The following is a 17,178-nucleotide window of genomic DNA, read 5'->3' as shown; positions in this document are numbered from 1 at the left end:
CAAAAGCCAGAAGTGGAGCTGTGGTTCAAGTAGTAGGATGTCATCCTTGAGCAAAAAAGCTAAGGGATAGTGCCCATGCCTTGAGTTGAAACCCTAGTATTAGTGTGTACATGCTCATACACACTCACACACACACACACACACACACACACACACACACACACTTGGAAAGGAAGACGGGAGAGTGATATAGAGGATGAGATCGACTGGGATACGTTGTAAGCATGCGTTGAAATGTCACAATAAAATTTTGTCCCCTGTGTAGCTAATGTATACTAATAAAAAATAATTTTTTTGTCGGTCGTGGGGCTTGAACTCTGGGCCTGGGCGCTGTCCCTCAGCTCTTCAGCTCAAGGCGAGCGCTCTACCACTTGAGCTACAGCGCTACTTCCAAAAAATAAAAATGTTAAAAAAGGAAAAAATCCCTTTCTTCAATAATGAGGAGGAAAAATATTCAGGAATTATGCATTTAGGTATTTAATGATCTGAATGTGTTTTTCAAAATAGCATCTCACTGTGTTTTCTTTTCTTTTTTCTTTTTTTTTTTTGTGGTTTTCACATTTTTATTGAGGCCCCGGGGGAGAGGTTCACCTCCCTGTCAGCTGTCAGCAGAGGTATTCACAGACTCTTCAGCCATTTCAAGTTGGGGCCTTTGGGGTCCTGGGGGTGGCTGGGCACATCTGGAAGGTTCCCATTGTCTCGGAGGGGCACGGGTTGGTTGTAGGGTGTGGCTGCATTGATCATGCCTGAGTACTTGGTGTAGGGGCTGAGTACAGGCATAAGGATGGCGAGGCCCGCAATGGCAAAGGACACGCACCAGCTCCTTGGCCCAGACATCCTTGAGGAAGGTGGTGACCCACGCAGCCATCTTGGTCGCGGCAGACTGTGCTTTCAGAGGATACTCTTGAGCTTTCTATACCATGCCTTCTTTATGGTGATAAGCAGAAAGTAAATACAATTTGATGTTTTAAGTAGTTTTTCTCTCTGGCCAACCAGCCCTTCAATTCCTGTAATTAATCTGTTCAATGCTGTTTGAACTGTCTCTAAGCTTTGTGTTGGGATATGTAGACTTCCTGGTGTACAAAAGAACAGTCCAAATGGTTTGATGCTAGATCATGGTTTTGAAGGTGTGTATGTGTGTGTGTGTGTGTGTGTGTGTATGTGTGTGTGTGTGTGTGTGCAGTCATTCTGGAAGCACACTTCCCTGCAGCCTGTGTGTAATAAGAGAGTTGATAAGCTTTTAACCACTTCTGCCTTTTTTTTTTTCAGCATCTACACTCTAGTACTTTCTGTGCTGGATTTAGCAACTGAGAGCTGATGATTTATAAAAATGACAGAGCACAAGAAGTACCGTATTGAATGTGGGCTCATTTTTGCAATTACCTGTGGCTGTATTAGAAATTAACCTCTGAGGCTGAATATTGAAATCCAGAAACTTGCTTGTTTTTCCATGTAGCTTGTGTGTGGTGTGTGTGTGTGTGTGTATGTGTGTGTGTGTGTGTGTTCAGGCGCACACCTGTACTGGGCCTTGAACTCAGTGCCTAGTGCCTAGCTAAGTGAAATGTTCCTTAGCTTTTTCACTCAAAGATAGCACTCTACCACCTGAGCCACAGCTCCACTTCAGGCTTTTTGATGGATAATTGGGAAAAGAGTCTCATGGACTTTCTAGCCTCAGCTGGCTTCATACTACTATCCTAAGATCTCAGACTCCTAAATAACCAGGATTACAGTAGTGAGTCACCAGCACCCTGCTTCCATGTAGTTCTCTCTCTTTCTCTCTCTCTCTCTCTCCCCCCCCCCCCCCCCATCTGGCAGTTGTGGAGCTTGTACTCAGAGACTGGGCACTGTCCCTAAACTCTTTTGCTCAAGGCTAGTGCTTTACCACCTTGAACCACAGCTCCACTTTTGGTTTTTAAGTGCTTAAATTGGAGCTAAGAGTCTCATGGGGACTTTTCTGCCAGGGCTGGCTTTGAATCATGATCCTCAGATCTCAGCCTCCTGAGTGGGTAGGATTACAGGCATGAGCTACCAGTGCCTGGCCCATGTAGTTCTTAATATACACAGAAGCTACAAAGCCATAAGTCCTTCCTTCCTTCCTTCCTTCCTTCCTTCCTTCCTTCCTTCCTTCCTTCCTTCCTTCCTTCCTTCCTTCCTTCTCTTTCCTTCTGGCTTCGTGTGTGTGTGTGTGTGTGTGTGTGTGTGTGTGTGTGTGTGTGTGTGTATGTGTGTGTGTATGTGTGTTCATTCTTCCAGTCAGGGCATCTTCTGGCATTTCCCTGGTGGGGGCAGACTTGTGGGTCTGGGGGAGAGTGTCGATGGAGGATAAAGTAAGGGAAGGAGAGGATGATTGCCTATTTTTTGCTATTATTTTCCAGTACAATGCTCTGACTAATAAATAGGCCACTAATAAAGATCCAGGCTGGGTCTCTCTTTTTGCAGAGGTTGAACCCACAACCCTCTTGGTTTCCACCAGCCTGTGGGCACGAAGCCTGCTTCCCAGAATAGATGGCTTCCGGCTTGCTGTGCTGCTCCTACTCCTGATGCCAGTGGCCATGAATAACCTTGCTTTTGTGTGTATTTATTTTATTTTGAATTTCTCCATCCTGGTTCTTTCCACCTCCAAATCCCTCCCCCTGCTCGCCGGCCTCATGTGGTGATGTTTCTTGAAATGTTAGATTCTTTCTTCCTCTATCCCCCTGTAGTTCTGGAAGCATTTTGTTTCTGTTCTGCTTTGTGAAGCGGGTGCTGAGTCCAGATCCTTGGGGCTTTAAAGCTGAATTAATTATTAAACAGGAAGGGAGCAGCACTTTTAGCAGGCGCCAAGTAACTCTACTTAAACTGCAACCTGGCACTCTCTCCGACCCCTGTGCTGTGGTTTGCTCAAGGCAACTGGAGGTTTTTATTCTAGTTTTAATCAAGCATTTCTATAAGTTTTCAGGCAGTTAAGAGTTGGCAAGCAAATGGCTGGGAACCTAGTCTTTACCATCTCCTGACCATTTTCCCCCCCAAAAAAAGTATTAAAAAAAATCAAGAATACTTTTCCAGTTCATAAATCAACCCGAAATTACCTGTTCCCAACTATGGGCCTTTCCTCAGAGCAAGGTGGGCTTTCATGATTTATATTCATCAGTTGCATGATTTATATTGATCAGTTCCATTTGTAGAGAAGAGTACATTTCAAATAAAATAATCAGAATGTTGATTTTGTAGCTTTGTGATTGTTATAATCAATGCTTTAATTTAGGGGTGAAGTTGACTATATCAAACATTGTATTAAAAAAAAAAGTAATGAGGCCATGCCACGGAATTTCTTAATTTCCTGAGTCTAGGCATTGATACTTTTCAGAAACTCACAATATAATGGAGTTAGTGGACGAACATGACTTAATGTGGGCAGCTCTTCTCACAGAGACCATACCCAGTGGTGTGAAGTAGTCTATATGTAAAGGTCCGGAAATATTTCAGGCTCTAGTGGCTCACACTTGTAATCCTAGGTACTCAGGAGGCTGAGATCTGAGGATTCAGATTCAAAACCAACCCAGGAAGGAAAGTCTAGGAGACTCTTACCTCGAATTAACTAGCAAAAAGCTGGAAATGGAGGTGAGGCTAAAATAGTAGAGTGCCAGACCTGAGGGAAAAGGCTATGGGGCAGAGCCCAGACCCTGAATTCTAATGACAATATTGGCACAAAATAAATGTACTGAAATAAACATACAAAAATAATAGCCTTCAATGGCATGAAGAAACATTCTGGAAGCTCTCTCCACCTCCCGCTCCCCCGCTTCCCCCGTCCTCCCCCCCGCAATGCTGTCCATTTGCTTTCCAGCATTTGGTCTTGCAAGTTCCCAGTCTCAGCTGACTGGCTTTGCCCAGAAAGCTTGACAGGAAGTGCTCAGCTCCATTAAGTCTCTCCCTGTGGCTGAACAGTGATGCTGGCTGTTGGGGTGGGGAGGGAGGAAGGAAGAGCTATCTAGGTGCAGCTGGGTACGTGGGCAGAAGTGTGAAACAGCCTCAAGAAGAAAGAGAACAAATATCTGGTTAAAAATTGAGACTCATGCATATCAATTTAGAACAGGAGGAGAGAAAGCCCAACACACACACATCTCTCTTGCACCCTCCCTATCTGCCTGTGACAAAGTGTGTATGTGAGCACGCCTCCTAACAGAACCCAGTGCAGTGATGTCACCTCTACAATGTGCCTGGAAACATGGCACCATACCCTGACTAAGAACGCATTAAAGATGTGATGTGTTGGGCTGGTCCACATGGTAGAATGCCTGCCTAGTGTGTTCAAGGTCCTAGAGTCAATCATCACTATAGGAAGAAGTGGGTGGGGAAGTAAAGAGGTTTGATATTACATGCATATGTATGAAGGTAGCATAATGAAACCCACCAAGTACTGTTTGAAATGGAGCTGTGTTCAATCTACAAGACACACCTATGAACTTTTCACAGTCCTTAAGGATTTTTAAAAATGACAAAGTTATAATAAAAAGTGAGAAATTGGAACAACTAAAAATATCCAATAAAATATGATTTTTTTTTTCCTTTTTTAATGCCAAACCTGAGGCTTGAATTCGGGGCCTGGGTACTGTCCCTGAGCTATTCTGCTTAACAATGGTGCTCTACTATTTGAGCCACTCCACTTCTGGCTTTTTTGGTAGTTTATTGCAGATGAGTCTCATGGACTTTCTTGCTTAGGATTGGCTTCAAACCATGATCTTGAGATCCCAGTATCCTGAGTAGCTAGGATTATAGGCATAAGCCACAAGTGCCCAGCTGAAAAACTTTTTTTTGTTGGTCATGGGACTTGAACTCTGGGCCTGGGCACTGTCCCTCAGCAATTCAGCTCAAGGTGAGCGCTCTACCACTTGAGCTACAACGCCACTTATGATTTTCTGGTGGTTTATTGGAGATAAGAGTTTCGCAGACTTTCCTGCCTGGGTTGGCTTTGAACCGTGATCCTCAGATCTCAGCCTCCTGAGTAGCTAGGATTACAGGTGTGAACCTCTGGCACCTGGCTTGAAAAACTTCTTTAAAAGTGTGTGTGTGTGTGTATATATATATATATAAAATGTATATATGTATATATAAAATGTATATATATATAAAATGTATATGTAAATTTTATATATATATATAAAATGTATTTATAGGTGACACATGTTTACAAACAAGACCACACTAAAGCTACCAGCACAACTATGTTTATTGCAGCATTATTTGCCATAGCTAAGATATGGAACCAACCCAGATGCCCCTCAGTAGATGAATGGATCAAGAAAATGTGGTATATATACACAATGGAATTCTATGCCTCCATCAGAAAGAATGACATTGCCCCATTTGTTAGGAAATGGAAAAACTTGGAAAAAAAATTATATTAAGTGAAGTAAGCCAGGCCCAAAGAAACATAGGCCCCATGGTTTCCATTATTTGCAATATCTAGTATATGTATGAGTCAAGTGGAAAAGGTCAGATAATGTGATGTTAGGAAAATGAACCCTTAGATATGTATTTTAATGTTTTTTTTCTTTCATGTGTGTGTTTCTAACGCATTTATAAGATTATCTCTTTGTTGATTTGTATGTCCCTCCCCCATAGTATAACCCCTGCTTTCACTATATTTGATGTCAGTATAACTTGTGGAGGAGATGGGGAAAAACAAGTCTTTTAAGGATACAGGTGGACCTGTTGCAACAATGAGAAGTACAAGTTGTCATGTCCAAAACGAGCTTTACAACGTCGGTGCGGGGGAGGGGGGGAGGATTGGTGGGGGAGGGAGGCTGGGAAGGGATGTGAAGGGTAAACAAAGGAGGAGGCTGCAATGCTTGATAAGAAATGTACGCATTATCCTGCCCATGTAATTGTAACCCCTCTGTACAGTATGTTCACAAAAAAAAATAAAATAAAATGAAAAAATTGTGTATATATATATATAATGTATTTATATATATAGGTGATATATGTACATATGCATTACACATATACATGATATGAATGTAAAAGATAAACTGTTTCAGGAAACCAGTAGAAGCAGAAGGAGAAGGTGATGAGGGGTAAAAAGCATCAGAGTGCATTATATATAAAAGTAATATTACATAAAAGTAATACAATGAAATGCATTAAAACTATAAAGAATGGAGGAGGGATATAATAAAGAGTAATAGAGGGAGTGAATATGATCGAAAATGTCATTGGAAAAATCACACTTGAAACCCCCTCTGTAAGAGATATATGCTACCCAAATATTATTTTCCAATGCTTACTTTCCCATTTGAAATTTTAAAAATTTGTTCTTGACAATTCTTTATTTTAAAAATATATTTAAAAGCTTATATATCATGTGTGTTGTCTAAATCTTGACTATAATTTCCAATGCTAAGTTTCGTTACACATAATAAACCAATAAATGGACTTAGAATGAGCAAACAAGTGAAGTCTACAGGTGTTGTTTTAAAGGTCAGTTAAGAGCAAGGGATATATCTCTATGATAGAGCATGTCTAACACTGTAGCATAGCATCGTAGGAGGCCCTGGGTTCAATCCCTAGCAACACACACACACACACACACACACACACACACACACACACACACCCCAAGCATTGCAAGAAATCAGGTAAATTTACACTTCTCGGAATTTAACTGAACTGAAAATATCTACCATCCATCTCTTCTATCGTTTGCCTGAATTACCACCTCTTTCAGAGATGGATATTTAAGTTTATGGTGTGGGGTGCCACACTTAGATGTTGTTTGGATTTGTTCATATTATTCTCTTATGGCCACATTGGAATCATTATGTTCTTTCCCCACAGTAGATCATTTAAAATCCAGATGAAAAACAATAGATTCCTCGTCAACCACTATTTGGGAAACATACTTATTAAATGGGCAGCTTGGGCACAGTTTCCATCTATCCCATTTTTCTTTCCAGAAAGTATATTCTGAGCTGGTTTTAAAGTAAGTGAACCAGGTGTTGGTGGTTCACTCCTGGAATCCTCACTATTCAGGTGGCTCACAGTCTCAGGATTGTGGTTCTAAGATAGGTAGAAAGGATGGAGACTCTTATCTTCAATTAACTTCTGCAAAGCTGGAAGTAGAGCTGTGGCTCAAGTAGTAGTGTTGGCTTTGAGCAAAAAAGTTTAGGGACAGTGTCTAGACCCTGAGTTCAAGCCCCAGATTTTTAGCCAGATGCCAGTGACTCACACTCAGGAGGTTGAGATCCCAGAATCTAGGTTCAAAACTAACCCAGGCAATAAAGTCTGTGAAACCCTTATCTCCAATTAGCCACCAAGAAGTTGGAAGTGGAGCTATGACTCAATTGGCAGAGCACCAATCTAGCAAAAAAGCTGTGGAACAGTGCCCAAACCTTGAATTCAAATAATCCTTCTCGTCCATGACCAACGCATTATATTAATAAATTGCTTTGTTAAATGATACCTCCTTTGCCAACTATTTAAAAATAAGAAAAAAATTTAAATCCTAGTCCCGGTGATCAAAAAAAAATTGTCACAAATTGACATATTGAATTGAAAGCCCTTTGTGCAACTACCTAAAGTTGTACTACTTACAATTATATAAAATTGCATATCAATCCCCTTTATTTGTCAACAGCGTATAATAATTTATCACTGTAAAGAATTTCCAATACAAATTTTTATTATTAATAAGTTTTTTATTGTGAAAATACCATACAGAGGGATTACAATTACACGAACAAGGCAATGAGTACATTTCTTATCAAGCATTGTTGCCTCCTCCTTTGTTTCCCCTTACAATCCCTTCCCTCCCATCTCTCCCTCCTCCACCAAAGTTGTAAAGTTCATTTTTCGACATAACGTCTGTACATCTCATTGTTGCAATGGGTCCACCTGTATCCCTATTTAAACAATTGGTTTTTTCCCTTCCCCTCCCCCAAATTATACCAACATCAAATACAGTGAAAACAGGGATTATACCATAGGGGAGGGACATACAAAGCAACAAAGAAATCATCTTATAAATATGTTAGAAATAATAGTAAGAAAGGAAAACCATTTGAGTCCTTATCTTGGGGTTCATTTTGCCTAACATCAACTTATCTGACCATTTCTGCTGGTCTCAGACATATACTAGTTATTGCAAATAAGGGAAACCATGGGACCTATGTTTCTTTGGGCCTGGCTTACTTCACTTAATACGATTTTTTTCCCAAGACTTTCCATTTCCTAACAAATGGGGCAATGTCATACTTTCTGATGGAGACATAGAATTCCTTTGTGCCGATACAAAATTTTTAAAGTAGTTTACATAAAATACTTTTCTAGGACTTGGCCTTGTTATCTGTGTTTAGATATCAGAGCACACTGGCAATGTGAAAGCACTTTTCCTTAGGAAGTACAAGTAAACAGCAAGAATAATAACTCTATAAACAAAAAAATTCTTTACATAATCCTGCAAATAGAGACTACGCTGCCTTTAAACTGTTTCTCTTCCTAGCTTCTAGAATAACTTTAAAAATACTAGCCATCCTAATCTGTAGCTTTGTTGACGACTTTCTTTGTTATTTGCTAAATGTTAGGAAACGTGTTTCTGTCTGATTTGTGTCAACTAGGTTCTAGTCTAAGGAGGCCTTCCTCGGGTGGGAGGCACTTAACTGAACCAGGTGCTGCTGCCCTTCCTTGTACACTATCCCCAGCAAGGCCTTCCCTGACCCATCGTGGGTACATCCAGCCACTGCCTGCAGGCCAGCATTGTCTGCAGGTGTATGGACTGCAGCCCTAGGCAGGGCTGTCTCTGTCCTGAGCCCTTTTGTAGCCCAGATGGTTCCAATTTGAGGCCTACACTCAGTGCTGGAGCTGTATTGAGTTTCTTCCCTGAAACCAACAAAACCTGCTTCAGCATTTTGCTTGGATTAAAATATTTGTCCCCCTCCCCCCCCCTTTTTTTTTCTTCCACAGGGCAGGAGGAGGACTCCTGAAGCGTCCGAAGGAAGGAAATCATTACAGAGCCCTACAGAAGTAGGTCATGTGCTACAGCTGCTCATAGTTTAAGAGGAAGAAACATTGGAGCTCAAACCTGGAATATGACTCTTTCAAAATGTTTGTGACCAGCCCAAGAAAAACATCCTCCTGAGCCTTATCTAATAAGCATGATCTTTAATCGTCTCAGTGTGTGCTTGGGTTCCCTTAGCAGTTTACACCTACTTCCCAGGGCTCAGAGAGGCCGGGACAGAACACAGAGAGATATAATGAAAGGGATTTAATCGTTTGTGTTAAAGCTAATATGGTCCATTAGGAGCTGTCATTTTTATAAACAATGAAGATATGTTACCCTCTTCTCTGGTGTAAAGTCATTCCATGCAGGACCTGTAAACATTCAGTAATGATCCGTGGAACACGCATGAGTGACAATTAAAGCACCGCTTGGAAAGTCGGGTTCCCCTCACATATTTGGTTTCTTGCTAAATAAACTCATAAAGATCATACATGTGCAAGCATATGCTTGCATTATAAAAAATAACATGTGTGCATTTCATTAAGGAAATCAAAGAACAGCTATCTTCTAAGCGCTTTTGGTTTCTATAAGCTTGAGAAATATCAGAAGTGATTAGTTAAATTAGGAGCATAATTCCATTCTTTAGTTCTTACTGAGATGATAAAACAAGTAGTTTTTCATGGCAATTCATGCAGACATAAAATTTGTTGGTGGTGATGCCCTGAAAGGCACAATTCTAACCTTAAAAGCTGGAAGTTCCCAGAAAGCCTGCCACAAACATTGTGACACCATGATTCCAACATTTTTTTGAAATTTAGTGTTTTCTACTTTTCTACTTATTTTTTATTATCTCTAAGTAGGTGTACAAAGGGGTTTCAATTGAACATATCAATTTATGAGAACAAAGTATGAGAAAAATTTATGAGACTCAATGTCACCCCTTCCATTGTTCTCCCCCGAGAAATTTAGCTTTAATTGCAGGAGATCCCAGGTAGAGACAAGGCATTGGAAGTGGTTATGTTTTTGGAGACTTGCTGAACGTACTTGAGAAAATGAAATCTGATTCATGCCCTCTGACTTGGTGAATGGAATTTGTTCATTCCGTTTTTCCTTAAAGACAAATGATTCCGTTGCAGTTCTTAAAGGTGGGCTGATTTGATGAAAAATTCTTACAACTCCTTAATATTATTTCCTTCTATTTGTATCAGGCAAGGAGAGAGGACAGGGAGGATAAATAAATCTAGATTTAAATTATATTACTTATTTATATAAACTTGAAAGCTGCAGTGACAAGCGCTCTTTTTTTCTTTTCCTTCCTTCCTTCCTTCCTTCCTTCCTCTCTCTCTCTCTCTTTCTTTCTTTCCTTCTTTCTTTCTTTTTCTTTTTTTTTTTTGAGAAGTAGACTCAGACAGACCTTGGTATCAAAGAAGTCCAGGAATATAAAAACATTTTAAAGCAGATTACAAATCCCTCCTAACAAAGCAAATCAAATCACTGATCAATAAGGGAGCCAAGTTTAAATTGTTTCCTAGGGAAAAAAAGTGCTCAAAAACTTTTTTGGGTAATAGACAAGAGACCAAACCTTTTATTCTTTGGAGCAAGGCCCTTCTAGTAATATCTTTTCCTCTTCTCCAGAGAATCTCTCTTGGGATGAGATACCCGCCCCCCCCCCCCCCCAATTGTTGCTCTCTTCTGGCTGAACAGGGCCTTGCAGCTGGAAAGTGCTTGTAACACAGCTTCCAAAGAAAGGAGGAAAATTGGTCTTTAATCTAGTGCTTTGTCTAGTGCTTTGTATCATTTTAGCTACCAGTTCCTCATGGCATAACTGCAATCCCATTTATGAACAGTTCTTGTGAAACCAAACCGGGGAAGAGAGGCATGATGGCAGTAAAATCTACTTGGAGCCTAAAGAAAATCGTCAACAAAGAAGGTCCCCGTGTTCACGTCACCAAAGGCACAAAATTGCCCTGAGTAGATTGTAGCTTGCATCTTCCATGGAGACATGTGGGGGATATTGCTTATACCCCTCAGGATCATTCTCAACTCAGATTTCAGCTTCATCAGTGACTGAATTCCAACAGGGCATTTAAAAACAAGGGGAGACAGAAAAGAAAGAACACCAACATGCAAGTGGTGTTCAATTTATTCACATATGTTCCAAATGGCACAGAGATAAGTGAAAAGGGGCTGGTGCTTTTTCTTTTCTTTCTTTCTTTTATTTTTTTAAATGATTTCATTATCACCAGACAAGAATTGAAAGATCATCCAGATGTGATTGGAAAGATAGAAAAAAGATTAAAATAACAATAATACGATGCCGGGTTCTCTGTCCCAATAAACAACCAAGGCCGACCAATGAATCTTTGAAGTTAGACTTATTTGCAAATCATTTTATTTCAAAAGGAAGGTTGTGATTATGTCAAAAAGTGAAAACTTTTAGAAACATTTGGCTTTGGCCTGGATCTCTCTCCCTCCATGGACACTAGAGAAGAGAGAGAGGGCTGTAATTCTAGCAGCCTGGTGGGCAAGAGGATGAAGGGAGGCTGTGATTACTCAGATCCCACAAGCTGAGCAGAAGCTTGGCTAGTGACTACCCACACAACCGTGTCACACCACAAGCTCATGTGGAGGGTATGGATTGTTCCTATACCAAGAGTTGGTGCTTGGGTCACAGATCTATCCCTTCTCTAAGTTGGCCCACATGGATGTGACACACTCAATATTGTTGCAAAGTGACCAGCCACTCCTGATTGAACAAAGCTCTTTTCCTGGAGATGGGAAGGACCTCAAGAAGTGAACATGATAGGCTCTGGTGGCTCATGCCTGTAATCTTAACTCAGGAAGCTGAGATCTAAGGATCACAGTTTGAAGTCAGCCAAGGCAGAAAAGTCCATGAGCCTCATATCTCCAGTTAACCAGCATAAAGCTAGAAGTAGAGCTGTGCTTTCAGAGAAAAAGCTAAGGGATAGTGCCCAGGCTCAGACTTCAAGTACTGAGGGCGTGTGCATGCATGCATATACACACATACACACACACACACACACACACACACACACACACACACACACACACACACACACACACACCAAAAAAGAAGTGAACATACTATTCTCTTATGAGGAAATATTAGGGTTCACAGTCTTTTGGTGTGTGTGTGTGTGTGCGTGTGTGAGTGTGTTTATGTATGTATGTGTGTCTTCCTTTTTTAATTTAAATTTAATTTTCTTTAAGTAGTTGCACAGAGGGTTTTCAATTCCACATGCCAACTTATGGTCAATGTCATACCTTTCATCTTTCTTCCCCATCTATCCCAACCCCTCCTCCAGTAGATATTAGCTTTCTAAAAAGGAGAGGTTTCCAAAGTCTGCAAAGTCTTTCTTGTTTCTGCTCAGAGTTATGATCTCCTAATTGCTCTCTAAACATTGTCCCATTGCTAGGTAGTGATGAGGAATGTGAAAAATCACTGACCCAGTTAATATGCTCAAGAAAAGCATGTGAAGGTGAAGTGTTATCCCAGGACTCAAAACCTGGTTTGGGATACTTTTGCCATACTTTCGCAAGTATTGCTTGGGTTTCCTGTGCCACGGAGTGATTGGAGCTCCTCACCAAGTTAGTAGTCTGTAGAGCAGTCCTGCTGTCATGTATGTCCCTTACAACACCTCTCCATCCTCTCTCCAGGACCGCTTGCTGCCACACTGACCTTTAACTCTGCTAGGATTAGACTTCCCACCCAAGTGCTACCTTCAGGGCTGATCGCATACATTTATTGTTGGACTGCTGATTATTTTGGTTGCTCAATCTTTCTATGTTAGGTATGACAAATACTAAAGGAAACATTCCTTTCACAGCTGAAAGTATTACCTAATTTTCCTTGTGACCCCAAGTCAAGACATTATTTTCTAATATTCCAGATAATCTCTCTCTTCATCAATTTTTACAAGACCACAATAAAAAAACAGTGTGGATAGCTTTTTGTTTGTTCATTTTCCTTTCCCCTTTTGATTATATTGAGGTTTGAACTCACAAGACCTTGGACTTGCTAGGCAAACCCTCTCCCATTTGAACTAAGACATCCAACCCACTTTGCTTTAGTTATTTTTCACTTAGAGTGTCCTGGCCAGCTTCAACCTTTGATCCTCCTACCTTTACCTCCTCAGTAGCAAGGATTACAGACCTGAGTCACCACACCCAGCTCATAGCTAAATGTTTTCGTTGAAATTTTTAAATGGATATAATTAGATTTTTAAAAGTCTAGCAACACCCATTTATCCTTGGGCTTATAAATCTTTAAATTTTACTATGGACACTTCCTATTGCCAACAATTGTTTGTCTAGACACTGTACAATGACTCCTATAAATGGAATGGAAGCAAGTCCAGTCTGTAGAGGTGTTTAATCCACTAAGGGCTGATCATGGGTCTAGTGCTGCAGCATAAACTTCTGCTTGCTCTAAGTCTCATCCATCATCTCCTGAGGCTCATCGAAGTGGCATTGAGGTTCTTTTTGCATGTGGCACAAATCATCTTGGGGCAAATTAATCTGCTTAATTCAAAACCCATTTACTGAGATGCCCCAGTATGTGCCACACACGTGACAGAAAGCTGCACACAGCATGTCAATTTGGAATGTGGTTGTGTGCAGCTTTTCTTGCTCACATCACTAATTGAAAACAGAGGCAGTGTGTCCCACTTATGCACCCAGGGTGCTGTTTGCCTTCATAGTTCCACTGTGTATGCAAAAGGCTAGATTACTGCTAATTTGGAGAACACACTACATTTGCTAGTAAAGTAATAGAAATTAAAAAGGTGAGTGGTTGGGTTTTGCTTTGGTCTGTGTATCATAATGGCTTCGTTTCTTCTACATTAATATGCTTTGAGATTTTTGAGAGCAGAAGCTGCACACATGACAGTGGCTTAGGAAACTGATTTAAAGCAATCTCTCTGAGAACTTAAATAATGTGACAGTCACCACAATGTAAAAATGCAGTGGAATCACAAGGGCCTGTGGTCCATTCTAGAAATTCTACCAATTTTTCAAGCATCTCCTACTTCTATTAATTACCTTTGTGGAATTACCTACCCACTTTTCCACTAGTTCTGCACAGATAAATCTATATTTCACTCTCCTCGCCTTCTTTTTGCACATGGCTCTCTCATTCTGGCTTTTTTTTTGGGGGGGGGATGTCATTCTATCACTCTGAAGTCTCATCCACCTCTTCCCAAAGTGACATACTAAAATTTTCTTCTAAGTTAGAATTTTAACAAAGACTGGTAAGCATTGATTAAACAAATAATTCTTTTTCTTTATTCTCACTTTCCTCCTTCCTTTCCTCCTTCCTTGCTTCCTCCCCTTTTTCTCCCTCCCTCCCCCTCTCTCTTTCTTTTTTCTCTCTTTCTTTTTTTCTTTCTTGGTGCCAGTACAGTGGCTTGAAGTGAGGGTCTCACATTCTTGCTTGGCTCTTTTGCTCAAAGCTTGAGCCACAGTTCCACTTCTAAACAAAAATTCTTGTATTGAATCAAACTTGTGGCCCCTTTATCTAATGACTGGCTATGTCATTATCAATTTCAGTATGTTTTTAAAATCTCTCTTAATTAACTGTAAGGTAAAGATGGTCCCTTCACTTTCTGATGCCCTTTTGGTTTTTCATACCCAGTTTTTGTTATATATTCACATGCTTCCAGAGATCATGAGTATCAGTCTCATGGAATCTCTACTAAATCTTACTATGCTTTCAAATTTATGGTAGTTTTTACTTTTGTGTTTTTTGTGTTTTGGTTTCTTTGTGTGCCAGTACTAGGGCTTGAACCCGAGGACCTGGGTGCTGTCCCTTAGCCTTTTCCTCTCAAGTCTAGCGCTCTATCACTTGAGCCTACCCTCCACTTTTGGATTTTTGCTAAGTAATTGGAGACAGAAATCTCATGGACTTTCCTACCCAGGTTGACTTTGAAACTTGATCCTTACAGCTCAGTCTCCTGGAGTAAACTAAAATTATAAATGTGAATTATCAGTGCCGGCTTCAGGTACATTTTAACTCAGACAAAATTTCCATGACTTCAGTAAGAAATACCTGGAAAAGGAAGATAGGAGATCATGTTCTAAAATCTATCTCTGGGCTAGTTCAACACATTTGATAAGAAAACCTAAAAAGTGTTAGTGGAAAAAAAGAGTATTTTATATGAAAAGTTTGTTCATTTCTAATCTTATGTATGTTTTTGAAATGGATAACAAAATAACTTATCATCCAATAAGGTAGTCTCTGATTAACTGAAATGCTGTGTGCATGACAGAGAGCAAAGAAAGAGAGGGGGATTATTCAACCAAATAAGTGATGACTGAAGATATCAGCAGGTCATTTTATGTTTAGAAGTATGGGTAGGATTTTTTAAAATTTCATTTTTATATTTAAAACGCTCTGTCTTCGGAAGTGGTCTATCATACCGAAAAGCAAATTAGAAATTTAAAAACATCACCATTTGTCTTACAGTCAAAGGAACTTACTTTATTCATGAAATAAAGGACCTTTGCATGCCTATAGAAGAGATCAGAAGGCAAATTACAGTATCACCAGAAGGACAAGATGGAGCAATATTCTCCCCACAGTATCCTTGGGAAACTCATGATTTTGATATGTGAAACTGCATCCAGATGTACAAACGTTCAGTGAACAGAGTAAAGGAGTCTAGACACTAGCTCCAGTGTGTCACTGGGGAAGAAAGTAACATAAAAATCCTGAAAGACCCAACGGTGGGCTTTTATTAATCCACTAAGAGATTTCTGTGGATGATTACAACAGACTTCTGCCCATTGCAATAGTACAACAAATGCACTTTCACAGAGAGACCTAGAAAAATTTCCCATTAGCTGGTAACATACTCGGCTCTTTTTGTATACCTGATGCTATTTATCTAACGAATAGCTTATATTTGCATGCAAATATATACATATTCAAATATATTTACTATGAACATCTAAATGATCCAAATTGTGCCTTTAAAAAGCATGCATAGATAAAAAGTAACAGTAGTGACTGCCTAGTATGTCACCTGAATTAAATACAAATTTACACACCCAAATAACCAAAATGAGGAAAGTGATAGATTAATGTATTGATGCATAATCACTATCTAGGATGCAGAATTTATAAGAAGGCTGATTTTGAGACAGTTACTTGAAATTAAAGCTGTGCTGGTGACCAAAAAATGAAAGAGAGGGGAGAGAGAGAGAGAGAGAGAGAGAGAGAGAGACAGACAGACAGAGAGACAGAGAGACAGAGACAGAGACAGAGAGACAGAGAGACAGAGGAGAGGAGAGAAGAAGGAGGGAGGAAGGGAGGGAGGGAGAGAGAGAGAAAGAGAGAGAGAGAGGGAAATCCGTTGGGTATAACACCAATTATTTGCTTTTTTCCAGTAAGAATAGCTCTTAAATATCTATGTGGCTATTTATATCTGATTACATTCAGGAGTGATATCAAATATGTATTGCTTGGCAGAAGTATCAGAATTTGATTTGCAACTTATGCTTTTCAGTTAGTTTTCCTTAAACCCGCTTAAAAATTAATATCCATAAGACTCTAATGTAAGAAATGTGTTCCTATTTTCTTCATAATTAATAAAACTAAATAACTAGTTCCAGCCACACAGTTTTGAAATCAGTTTTCCTAGCTACTGTCCCCATCTGAGTCATGATTAAATTATAAGTATATTCCATGATGGTCAGTTATAGCCAAGTATTCAAATGACCCAAACTATGCTTGTATATGCTTTGTTCTCCAAAAGCCCTGTACCTCTGGACCAGACTAAAGGTAAGAGATGTTTGTATCACCAGATGCTGTTCCTTGCCTGTTAGAAGCAGAGGAGGATCCGCCAGCTGTCGGGGCTCCTGTCCAGCTATTTTTCTGGCTGCCTATACTTCCTCTTTGATCAGTTTGAGGTTCCTGGGAGACTGGTCATACTGGAAGCCCTCATAGAATTCCATCATTCATTTCTTTCCTTGATTCTAGTACAGAGTAAGTTCTGGATACCCCAGAATAATCGTGTGTGTGTGTGTGTGTGTGCGCGCGCGCGCGCGCTTGCAGTGAGCTTTATTGGTGATGAGGCCCTCCCCTTGGGGGAGGGGGTATCCAGGATGGAAACAGTGAGGAGGGGGGCTTTTCCGTGTGTTGGAGGACTGGTTGGGGAGGGGGTCCAGCAGTGAGGGCG

The 17,178-nt window shown here is 40.3% G+C and overlaps 1 pseudogene; it reads right to left on the bottom strand.

Annotated features, from left to right (window-relative positions):
* Window positions 1–549: 549 nt before the first annotated feature.
* LOC122121339 lies at window positions 550–874 on the bottom strand (annotated as a pseudogene).
* Window positions 875–17,178: the final 16,304 nt, after the last annotated feature.

Source organism: Dipodomys spectabilis, unplaced genomic scaffold (assembly GCF_019054845.1).
Source record: "Dipodomys spectabilis isolate Male_0828 unplaced genomic scaffold, ASM1905484v1 ptg000187l, whole genome shotgun sequence".
Taxonomy (NCBI): Eukaryota; Metazoa; Chordata; class Mammalia; order Rodentia; family Heteromyidae; genus Dipodomys; species Dipodomys spectabilis.
The sequence above is the reverse complement of the archived record's forward strand: the minus strand, read 5'-3'. Positions and strand labels throughout refer to the sequence as shown.